The following is a 12,307-nucleotide window of genomic DNA, read 5'->3' as shown; positions in this document are numbered from 1 at the left end:
CCAGTGAATATTAGCATTGTATCCTAGGTAACTAATTTCTCAATGAGCTTACCATAAAAATTCATGTTTATCAGAATATTAGAGCCTTCATATAAGATATCCTGTTGCTATTCTACTTGTGACAGATAGGCTGAGTTCACTTGAATTGCCCAAGAATTATTACTGTCTTCATTAGATTCATTCTGGTAATTACTCCTATTGGATGCAGAAGAATGTGGAAGATGATCTGCACTTTAGTTGAAAAATGTACTTTCATGTCTATAGAAGTGTGAATGTGAGCGAATGATATTATCCACATTGCCAATACAACTTATTTATATTAAATGAAGAAAAAAAAGATGTGTTTTAATAAAATACTTTCATGATGGGCTGATTATGAAGCTCAGTGATACATGTTTGCCTGGCATGCACATGGCCCTGGGTTTAGTCCCTCGTACCATTAAAACCAAGAAATAACAAGGAATACACACATGTGTGCACCCACATGCACATGTCCTGCACAGTCATAGCAATGATTAGATCAAAAACATATTCATCTAATGTGTGTTTATGATTGTTCTTTCCATGTGTATCCCTTGATAGATTAATTGTTTTAAATAAACACTATTATGACATTTTATTCAATACTAGCTGGTTTGAAATGATAGAAAATATCTTCACCATATCATTTTCATATTTCACATAGAGATAATAAGAGTGTTCTCAAATTATTCTAGTGCAAAGTTAATGAAGGAATAGCTTAGAATAATCTTTTGGTTAATACTAACTTAAGTAACATGATGGTCAGTCTTCCTGTTGGCTAAGTTCTTAGAAAAATCACTTGAAAATGGCATAACTATATTGCACCTGTCAATTAAAAAATCTGTAATTAACCTTTCTGCATTAAACCTAAATAGCTGTGAAGACATTTTGTGAAATATAATATCCCTAATAATATTTACTAAATTATTTCTCTACCGATATTCCGGCTTGAAGTTTAACTTCTTTCTTCAGAAGAATTAAGTTCCTGTCTCTAATCATAACAGCAAAGCATTAATCCAATGAGATTTCTATTTAACTTTTTTCCTGCTAGGATTTTCTGATCTAAATTGAGTTCTTAAGAATATTTCACAGTGGGGGAGGGGGATGTGAGCAAAAGGAGAAATGACAGAAAAATCTTTATTTTCTGTTCATCACACAATTTCACATGTAGTCCCATGGTGTATTTTTAGTCTCCTCTCTCTCACATCTTTTTGCCTTTAGTTCCTACTACTCCACTGAAAAACTCCTCTTACAAGGATCACCAAAACCTCCATCTTGCCTGAGTTGTGCTTAGATTTATCAAACACTTTTTTCATTCCTAAAAATCTACCCAGCCTTTCCCTTCATATTCCTTCAAACATTAGATTTAATTACAATCTCACCAGCTGTTCCTGTTCAGTAACTTTTCTCTTTTATTTTCTTCAGATTTTACCCTCAAGTAGGAAGGAGTCCATGCAGGTACTAGTCACTTTATATTCTCTACTTTACCTCTCTTTAGTTGGATATATACTTCTCCAGTATTAATCTCACAATACATTTCCAATCCTGATCTATAGATATCTATCTCCAAATTATCACTTGACGTGTCCTCAAATGGTTAAAATTATCAAGATGCTAAATTCACAATGTTCCATGTTCCCAAATCTCTTTAATTCATTTTTTTCTACATCTGAATATATGCAGGATACATTCAGCCAAGAATCTACGCTGAAAAAAAAATCTTTAATGCCTTTCTACATAATTGTCTATATTATAGTAGACACTCCGTTAAATACAGATTTTGGAATATTGATAGTCAGAATGTGCACTTTTCAAATATTGTACTAGGAAATGCATATAACATCATTTATCTGAAAATCAAGTGTAACTGCATGCCCTGTAATTTTCATTGGTAGGCCTGGCATCTGAGTCTTGGATTACATGGCCTCTATTGCTTGCACTGCAACAGCCTTGGATTTATGTAGGAGAGATTTTTCAATACTGTTTCTTCTAATGGTAAACAGATAACAATAGCCTTCAGGCTCTTCAGAATGACCAAATTTATTTCTGATTAAAGCTTCTGCCATTGAGTTACTCCCCTCTGAAAGTAACAGCAAAATCTTTCTCTTCCCTTCTCTCTTGTTCTCTCAGAGAGGATTTCTTGACCACATATTTAGAAGTACCTGTCACCTTGGCTTATCTAAGATCTGTAACAATAGGGACCTTTTCTGTTCTGTTAACTCCCCCAACACACACCTTTTACAATAGTGTCCAACATACAAATGATCACTTAAAATCTGATACATGAAAGAATTAATCAATGACCAAATCATTGCATTCAATTTGCAATTAAAAATTCCTTTCCAACCTTATTTTTAAATAATTTTAGACTTGGGAAAAGTCGAAGAGATTTGATCTCCACTATTCAATCAGTTCATATCTTTCATAATATAGTTTCAAAAACTGAAAAATTAATCCTTTACAATATTTTTAACTAAGCAACAATTTTATTCAGATTTCACCATTTTTCCATTACTATATATTTTTCTGTCCCAGGTGTCAATCTAGAGGATTTCACTTGTTTGGCACATCTCTTTATTAAACACAAATTTTTAGTCTTGCTTGATTTTAGCTATATTGACAAATTTGAAGGGAAATGCTTTATAGAATGTTTTAATTTGAGCTTCTCCTTTTCTTACCACTAGGTATAGCTATACATTTTTGGTAAGAATACACAAAGAAGAGATGTGTCTATTTCATTGGATCATAATTATGATGTCAATAAAATGCAAGTCTTACAAAAACAAATTTTGAATATAACCCTTTGTGTATAACCATGGCCCATCTGCTGAAATTTCAGAGACTGACTGTGCCATTGCTTTGGACTCTACACAAAATTATAGGGTGTATACATGTGAAGGATAAATCAAAGTGAATGATGTTGCTTCACAAGAAAATAATAAAACATCATCATTCAAGAATTTACAAATCAAATCTGGAATCTTGTCTTTTCCTCCACGAGATTCCCATCCTTCCCTATTGTCTTAAAGTCATGCTTTCGTTCCAAAGACTACATATGTGAAGATACAAAGGAGGATACCTTTAAAAGTGAAAAAAAGACTTGCAAGAAGGGAAATCTGTATTGGTTATGATCTCACAGTAGCTAATAATATAATTTAAATTTGGCATCTGGAATGAATAAGTCACCAAAATAGAAGAGTCTCTTGTTAAAGGCACATCATATCATTATCTATGTCTTCACACATAAATAGCAAAGTTATCTTGGGTATGTTGGTGCCAAGAACTATTTTAGATGGCTTCAATGCTAATTAGTTTAGAATGTGAACCCAACTGTGCCTATGGTTGGCCCCACATACCACTCAGCTTGTTTACGAAGCCCTGTGCATGTTATGAACTTAAAACTAGAGCCTGCCCCTGCTGTACAACTGAGTCTTCCTCTCCTGATACCATGAACTTCTATAGCATCTACTGTGGTGACCTGATATAACTGTGGTCTGAGGAATACTTATTTGCCTATTACCAAACAGACTGCCAAGGGAGGATACTGGTCTTCTGATCTCCCTGGAGAACTAAAGATCACTGGTGCCTTTAGGCCATTCCTTATAGGCACTATGTTTCCCTCCAACATTATTTGTGATAATGATGTCTGTTCAAACACACTGTGACAACTGCATCTTAGATTTATCATGTGATATCTGAACACTTTTTTATTAAAATGGCCTAGAGTTTTCATTAATTGAAAAAACATGTTTATTTGAAGGTGTGTACTATTATGTGATTTGTATGAATGATCTTAGCCAGTTATATTTAGGAAAATTTCTAAATTCATTTTTTTTCATTAAAGACAATCACTATAACCTTGTAGAGAATTTTATGTGTTTTATTTTCTAGATTGATTGAGTGTATGCGTGAAAGTATTGAGACCTTTGTTTTCTACAGTTGGCAATGCACATGTGTCAATTCTAACCAATGGCTGCATTCCATCAGTGTTTTGTAGTATATGTTTTCATAAGCAGATTCTCTGAGTTACCATGGTATATCTTGACCTGGTCAAATCCTTATCCTTGGTAGATCCAATGTTTGCTTGAAGATGTCAGTAAAACAGTACACAGGGTTTCATTTATTTTTGTTACTTGGTATTTGATTAAGACTCTGCATAGAGGTAATTTTTCCTCAAAATTTTATATTATTGCTTTTTGTTTTCCCTTATAGATGATGCATCTTTGAACTCATGTTTGGTAGCAGGACCGATGGTTTTTTGTCTGCCACTGTCATCTTGTCACAAGAAAATATAGAATTTGACTGCTATTTCAGTGAATCTTTCAGGGTATGAATATCTGCTTGTATCTGGAAAGAGTCTCCTTATGTTTTACAACAAAGCAGTGGCTTCAGATGAATCAAATCATACAAAGTTTGATCCAAAATATAGTCTAAAAATTGCACCTCTTATCCTGATTGTCTGAATTTTGTTCATGAAATCTTTAGAAAAAGTCTCTGAATTCACTCAATTTATTATTATTAAATAGTAGTAATTTCAATAATGAAAACATATAAACCATCAATCTAATAATTATATTTTGTTGACTAAAAATAGAAGTGGAACAATTATGACCTACAGTTGGTACATAAACAATTATCTCTGTATAGAAAGATAAAATATGAAGATGACCAAAATCTTCTGTTTTGGTCTCACAATGTATGTCTTCTGAAAGCATCTGGCAGAGAGAATCAGGTAGATATTTCCTTTTTTTTCCATTAGCTGAAGTTAGGTGATACACAATTATACATAATTTCAATCCATTTAAATTTATGGATTTATTTTTGGCCTAGAATTTGGTCTATCTTAAAGAACATTATACATATGCACTTGAGAGAAAATTGCTCCCTGTCATAGTAGGTACAATATTCTAAAAATTTTCAGGTATTTTTGGTTTAGAGGTTTCTATTTATTTTCTGACATTCTGTTTAGCTTTTTTATTTATTGTTGAATGTAGGATTTGAAAGCCTTCAATTGTTAATATTGCATACCCCTGCAAATACCATGATTTTGTTCTCTTTTAATGCTGAGTAATATTTCATTGTGTATATATACCATAGTTTTCCCATCCACTCATCTACTGAAAGGCATCTGGGTTGGTTCCACAATTTAGCTATTATGAATTGTACTGCTATAAACATTTGCAAGTAAATGGATGGTGTTGGAGAATATTATGCTAAGTGAAGTAAGCCAATCCCCAAAACCAAAGACTGAATGTTTTCTTTAATATGAGGATGCTGACTCACAATGGGGTTGGCGGAGGGAGCATGGGAGAAATGGAGGAACTTTAGATAGGGCAAAGGGGAGGGAAGGATAGGAAAGATGATGGAATGAGATGGATATCATTACCTTAAGTACATGTATGAAGACATGAATGGTGTGAATCTACTTTGTATACAACAAGAGATTTGAAAAATTGTGCACTACATGTGTAATATGAATTGAATTGCCTTCTGCTATCATATATAACAAATTAGAATAAATAAATATTTCTTTTAAAAAAATGCATACCTATTTTGCTCCTTTTAATTCTGTCATTTTTTGATTTGCATATTCTGTGCTCTATTGTTGGGTACATATTGATTTAAGTTGTTATACTTTCCTGATAAGTTGTCTGTTTATTGATTATGAAATGCTTCTTCACCAGAAAAATTCCATATTTTAAAGTTTGCATGGGCTGCTATATGCAGATACAGATGTGTATCTTCATCCTTTTACTTTGAAACTATTTAAGAGGATATGGTTTCTGAAACACTTTTATGGTTTTTGAATTTTAAGTTCTTGTTTGATAATTTGGACAATATAAACTGAGTTTTAAAGTTAGTTAATTATGTCATAGCATTCAAATTAAATTTTCGTGATTCTTGGTATATTGTATGATGGAATTTTATGTAGTAAGATAATGTTGGTCCTATTTAAATATTTATGAAGCAGCTATTCACCTTGTTTATGTTAAGCAAGTGGGCTTTTGTCTACTCTTCTAGGCTATAGTTCAGATATTTCATAGTTGTTAGTGTCATTTTGATCTGATTGGTTACCTTGTGCCACTGGTTTCCCACTGCTCCTACAAGCGTGTCCAAGTATGTAGGATGAGTTTCATCAGCCCATCTACTGTGCATCATTTGGGATGCATAATGGTGCATTGAGAGTTCCTACCTTTGTCCCTCAACTGCTGATCTATCTCTTAGAGAGGGCAGGAGAGTCAGATTCATGAGAGCAGATTCTTCCTGAACCTGAAAACCTCTCTCTTTAACTTACAGATAAATCAAAAGACAAGTCACATTGTAAATCAGAAAAACATTTTGGACTGAGTAATAAAGTACAAAAAAAAAAAGTGTGTAAAATCACTGAAGTAGTAATTATAGAAAAAAATTTATACTTTTTAATAATATTTACATTTAAAAAATAAATGTTCTAAACTTACAAAAAACATAAAGAAAGAAAAATAATCACAAAGTGACAGTAATGAAGAAAAGTGAAGATAAAAGTAGGATCAACTTAATTAAAAACTGACACATTTAAAAAAATTAATAATACCTCAACTTGACATTTTGAACACATCGACAAAATGAATAAATTTTAGATAGATTGATCAAGAATAATAAGAAAGATATTATAAATTACCAATAGTAATTATGAATCAACACTGAAATCCTAGAGATATTAAAAATATCAAGTGGATATTGTGAGCAATGAATACCTATAAATCCACAAAATGTTGAAATGAAGAATTCCCTGAAATATACAAATTATCAGGCTGACTCAAGGAAATATGAATATTGCTATATCTAATTAAAAAATCAAATTCATAAATTCAAACCTTTCCACCTAGAAAACAATAAGCCCAGATATCTGTACTACTAAGTTCTATTCAATATTTAGACAATGTATTTATAGGTAACTTAAGAAAATAGTGCTAGTCTAGGTACCTGGCTCCCAATACTTTAAGTGAATAACAAATGAAAAAAAAAAAAGAAATAAAGAAATGAACCTGGGCAAGAAACGTAAGATATGAAACAACTTCAATAGCAAACTGCAAAATTGCCAGGAGGGAGGAATGCCCCACTCTCAACAAACAAAATTAGATAACAAAAGTAACAGTAACAAATCTCACCACTCCTATGTATGCCCAGCACCCTGTCATTCATTGAGGCTGCATAGTATAGACCCTGCATGGTGGAGGGACAATCTTAAGGATGCGGAGCTGCTGGGGATGAAAAGGTATAAGGAAAGAGGCACTCTTCAAAATGGTGGAATGAAGAGGAATAGTAAAGGAAAAGGGTAACACTTAGGGATACCAAACAAACAAAAGGAATTGAGAAAGTTAGAAGAAAATTTACTCCTTTTCTCCTGAAAACCAATAAACAAAAATTCACTGAAGTGCCAGGGAAATTCTGCACTGAAGGAATTAAGTTGTACTAAATTAAGTATTAAATCACTCAAGTACCTTCCTCCCACAGGAAAGCTGACCAAATGTACAGAGGACTAATGCAAAAGTCATAAAATGAAATTCAATATACATCACTGAGGAAAACTCCCTGTGTTAAACAGTAAAGCAAAGAATAACAGACAAATAATTTCCTTGAAATTAATTATACTTAAGCAAGCATGGAAGAACATGGAAAATAAAATTTATTTAAAAATCAGAATTAGAAAGGTAAATGAAAAAAAAACATAAATTAAATAGAATATATTGAATTCAGTGAAAAACAAACAAGAAACAGAGCCTATCTTACAAATGAAAAACAAATTATCTGGTGCCCAAAGGAGAATAGACTCAATAGAAATTTAATAATGGAAATTTAAGAATTATATAAATCAAGAGAATGGTAGTGAAATATAGAAATAACAAAAAAATCTATATATTCAAAAATACTAGAAGGGATTTTGAATATTCTCACCACATATAATTAATGAATATGTAAGAAGTTGAATACATTTATCTTGATTGGAACATTGAACAAAATATACATGTATCAAGATACCACATGATATCCATAAACATGTACAAAGTTTATATATCAATGTAAAATGACTCAGTTAATTTTACAAAAGAATATAAGAAAATATTAGAGAAAAAAATACTTAGAAAAAAAGCCCAACAAAAAGATAAAACATTCATATTGCTAAAATTCTTATAGAGTAAAAGTACAGCAAAGGATAAAAGCAGAACTAATATTTAAAATTATAATTCAAGAAATTTTCTATAAAGTAAAAAGACCTGCACTTATTCACTGTTATAACTCATAGTTGCATGGAAATATTAACCTAGAAAGATCAATTACAATAATAAGTTAATTAAAAAATAGATTTCTAAGTTAAAGTTAGGTTTTCTTTATTATTTTAGATCAAACCAAAATCAAATCCTTTAAAAATGAAAATAAGTTAGATTTATGATCAACATTTCCACTGTAATCATTCAAAGACAGAATGCAGAAGCATTTTAAATGCTGGTTAAACTTTCCTTTATATACTAATTTATAAAATTACTACAAAATTTCACTATGTAAAAAATTATAGCCCTCTGTACCTCCAGGTTCACATGAGTGCACAACTGAGTAACAATCATCCAATGAAGGAATAATTAGGGAAACTTCAGCAAAATACAGGTAGTGAATATAGATTGAGAGAGGGTAGAAGACTGATATTTGAATAATACATAGAATGATAAGTACTAACAAGCCTACTGAAAAAGTGAAAGTGAATGAGAGAGTGAAAAATGAAAATTAAAAAGTAAGTTAATTTTGTATAAAAGTAAGAAGAGTTAAAGAATATGGATATGAACAGATAAATCAGACAATAAGAAGTGAAATAATTAAGAAATAGGAGGAGCAAATTGTTTGGTACAAATTAAAATTGGTGTAAGTACAAAGACAAATCCTAGGTGAACTATCCCAAAGCCATTTTAAAATTTATTAATGAATAAAGAATATGGCCTAATATATCAAACATATAATACATAAAAATTGGCTCAATTAATTTATCAAAATAAAAATTTCAAATTTGGTTTTTAGAGATCTAATTTTATGCTGTATATATTTTCCTAAAAAAAAATGATCCTGAAAAACTATAAGAACAATATGAACAAAGATTCTGGGCAAAAGAACAAAAGAAGAAAATATTAGTAATGATTCTAATAACAAAATAGAATATAGGCTAGAAAACATTAAATTAACACAGGGGATATTTCCATGTTAATAACCATAATCACCAGATGTATATAATGCTTAGGAGTATTTTATTTATGTGCAAAAACACAAAAAGAAGTCGTAAAGAGGACTGTGCAAGTATATATATTGTGCAATAAATATATATGTATATATGTAATATATACAAAATAAATATACATATACAAACAGAAAAAAGACAGTAGATAGAACCATAATAATAATAATAATAATAATAATAATAATGGAGGACTTTAGTATACCACTCTCAGAATGAAACCTGAAGCAGAAAGAAATAGGAAAAAAGTACATAAGGACATAGAAGACCTAAGTCACATAATCAATGAGGTTGCTATTACTGATATATATATATATATATTTACCTCTGCACCATTAGAAAAAAAACCAAACTTTTCCATAAGCTATCAGAAAATATAAACAAAATTGATCATATATTAGGGCAGAGAAAAAATGTATGTTTTTAAAGTAGAAATGTTATTGCTAAAGTACTCTGATTGCTATGCCATAAAGCTAGAAATTACTGACAATAACAAAATAATAGACAAGTCATTTCATCAAGAAAGCCAGTCTTTGATTAAATAACTCTCAGGTGAAAGTGAAAATATATTATGAAATTACAGATTTCAGAAAAATGATGTTAATAAAAATGTACTTAAAATCAGCAGACAAAAATCATAGAACTCTGCACATTTATCATTAAAATGAAATAAATAATATGAATAAACTAATATCCAGGTTTTAAAAATGTTTGGAAAGAACAATTCAGTAAGCTAAAGAAAGTATAAGTAATAAATTTAAAAGCAAAAGTTAATGAAGCAGAAATTGAAGAAAACAATTTTAAAAATGACTAAAACTGCTGTTATTTAAAATAATTGAGAAAATTATAAAATGCTTGGTAATTTATCCATAGACAAGGGAGTAAGACTTAAAAAAATAACAACTGAAAAATCATTGAAAGAAAATATATTTTAAAAATTATATGATCCATTTTTTAGATCTTTATGGATATAAATTTGAAAATTTAGATGAAGTGGTTAATTCCCTAAAGAAATGCGGATTATCAAACTTCATACCACAATATTTAGAGATTATAAAGATAATATATTACATTTTTATAATTCCTTTAGAAGAAGCAGAAGAAATTGTTAAAACTATAGGATTATGTTTCATATCAAGAAAATTTCCCAAGAAAATTTTGCCAAATGTTTAGAGAAGAAAATTTCCATTATCCATTAAATTTTTTTAAATATTACAAATAAATTCCTATTATACACAAAGTATAATATTATCATTAGTGTTGGGCAGACTGTTAAGGTACCTCCTTGATTTCTGCCTGTTGATACCCAATATCCTTACATGATCCTCTCTTCTGGAGTATGGCAAGGTTAGTGAATTGCTTCTATCAATCAGAGCATATCAACTGTGGTGGAGGAAAAAAAAAGCAAGAGGGCGCATGTGTGTGTGTGTGTGTGTGTGTGTGTGTGTGTGTGTTGTTACAAGAAATTGTAGCCTTCTTTGGATACACTTTCCATCCCTTCCTGGCTTTGAGAAAACATGCAGCCATATCTGGGATTCCACATGATAGGTAGGAACTATAGGCTCTATAGGAGCTTCTTGGAGGTTAGGTTGATCTCCAGCAAAAACAATGCAAAATCTGCCATTTAATTATCAATGTTGAGCCCCTCAATTATAAAACCATAGTAAACTGAATTCTTCCATAAACATATGAAAATGGGAGCAGATCCTTTCTCACCTTAGTTTCAGAAGATACTGCAGACCTGACCAACACCTTCATTACTTCACTGAAACTTACAGACTAAACCTAATATGTTGTCTCTGTATAATTATTATGGACTAAAATAATTTCACCATTTACTATTACATCAAGTAAAAGATTGTAAAGTATTTTTATTAATTGAGTGTCTTCATGGAAATATTTTTAAACAGTTAAAGAAACAGAAGGATAACACTACAACATTCATTTGCATTGAGATATCTTGTACATGGAAATTTTGAAAGTTATTATTTTAATTGATTGTTTACCATGTGCCTACAATTAGTTTTTTTAACTTTCCAATTTTATTAATCATATGTAACAGACTGACATCCAAATACTGTACATAACTATATAATTAGAATACTGATAAGACATCATCTTTATTAAATCTGATAATTATTAAAAAAGACTAAGACATTTAAATAATCAAGGTTAAAGAACCACAGGTTCTCACTCTCAAAAAATCAATCCCACTGACATTTGGATTTCAGACTTCCAGCTCCCAGAATTATAAAACGATGTATTTCTGTGTTTAAGCCAACAGCCTGTGGTACTTTGTAACATCAACTCTAGGAAACTAAAACAGTTATTATTTAGGAAATCAAACAGCATACTCCTGTATTCACACAACATCCTTCCCCTGAAACAGCATTCAGATTTGAAGGGAGCCACTTCTCAAACCCCCTGGTCTATTTCTCAATCCCTATGGTCTACTGAAACTGACAGTCACAATCACCTTCTAAGAGATGTTGCCTTGAACCCAGCCTCCTTGGTGTGGTTGATTACTTCTATGATATGCCAGCAACAATGAGACGGGCTTTGAGTAGGTACCAGGTTCAAGCTCTGATCAGCAAACTTGGCCTTCACCACCTGGCTTAAAAGGACCGTCTTCTTCATATTCTCTGCACGCCTCAAACAATTTCAACTAATAATCTCTGGAGAAAATGGCCTTCTGCTTTAGTTGCTATAGCAAGAATGAAACAGATGTAAGCCAAAATGATATGGAAACAAACTGTTAGTAGCTGGGAAGTAAAGGTAAGGTTTGTTTTGACAAATTGCCTTAAAACCAAACGTTTTTCCTATAATCTTGAAACAAAGTCCTGTTTTCAGAATCCCATCAGAGCCCCCACTCATCTTCCTGCTGCACTCAATCTTTTAAACCTAAAATAACTGTAGATTCTCCCAGCAAACACAATTCAGAGTAAAATAAAAATAAACATAACCCAGACCCTATTCTTAAGAAGCACGTTCTGGTATATATCAAATACTACTTGCTTTTTATGA

The sequence above is a fragment of the Urocitellus parryii genome, chromosome 2 (genome assembly GCF_045843805.1).
Source record: "Urocitellus parryii isolate mUroPar1 chromosome 2, mUroPar1.hap1, whole genome shotgun sequence".
In the NCBI taxonomy this organism is placed as follows: domain Eukaryota; kingdom Metazoa; phylum Chordata; class Mammalia; order Rodentia; family Sciuridae; genus Urocitellus; species Urocitellus parryii.
This window is presented reverse-complemented; position numbering follows the sequence as displayed.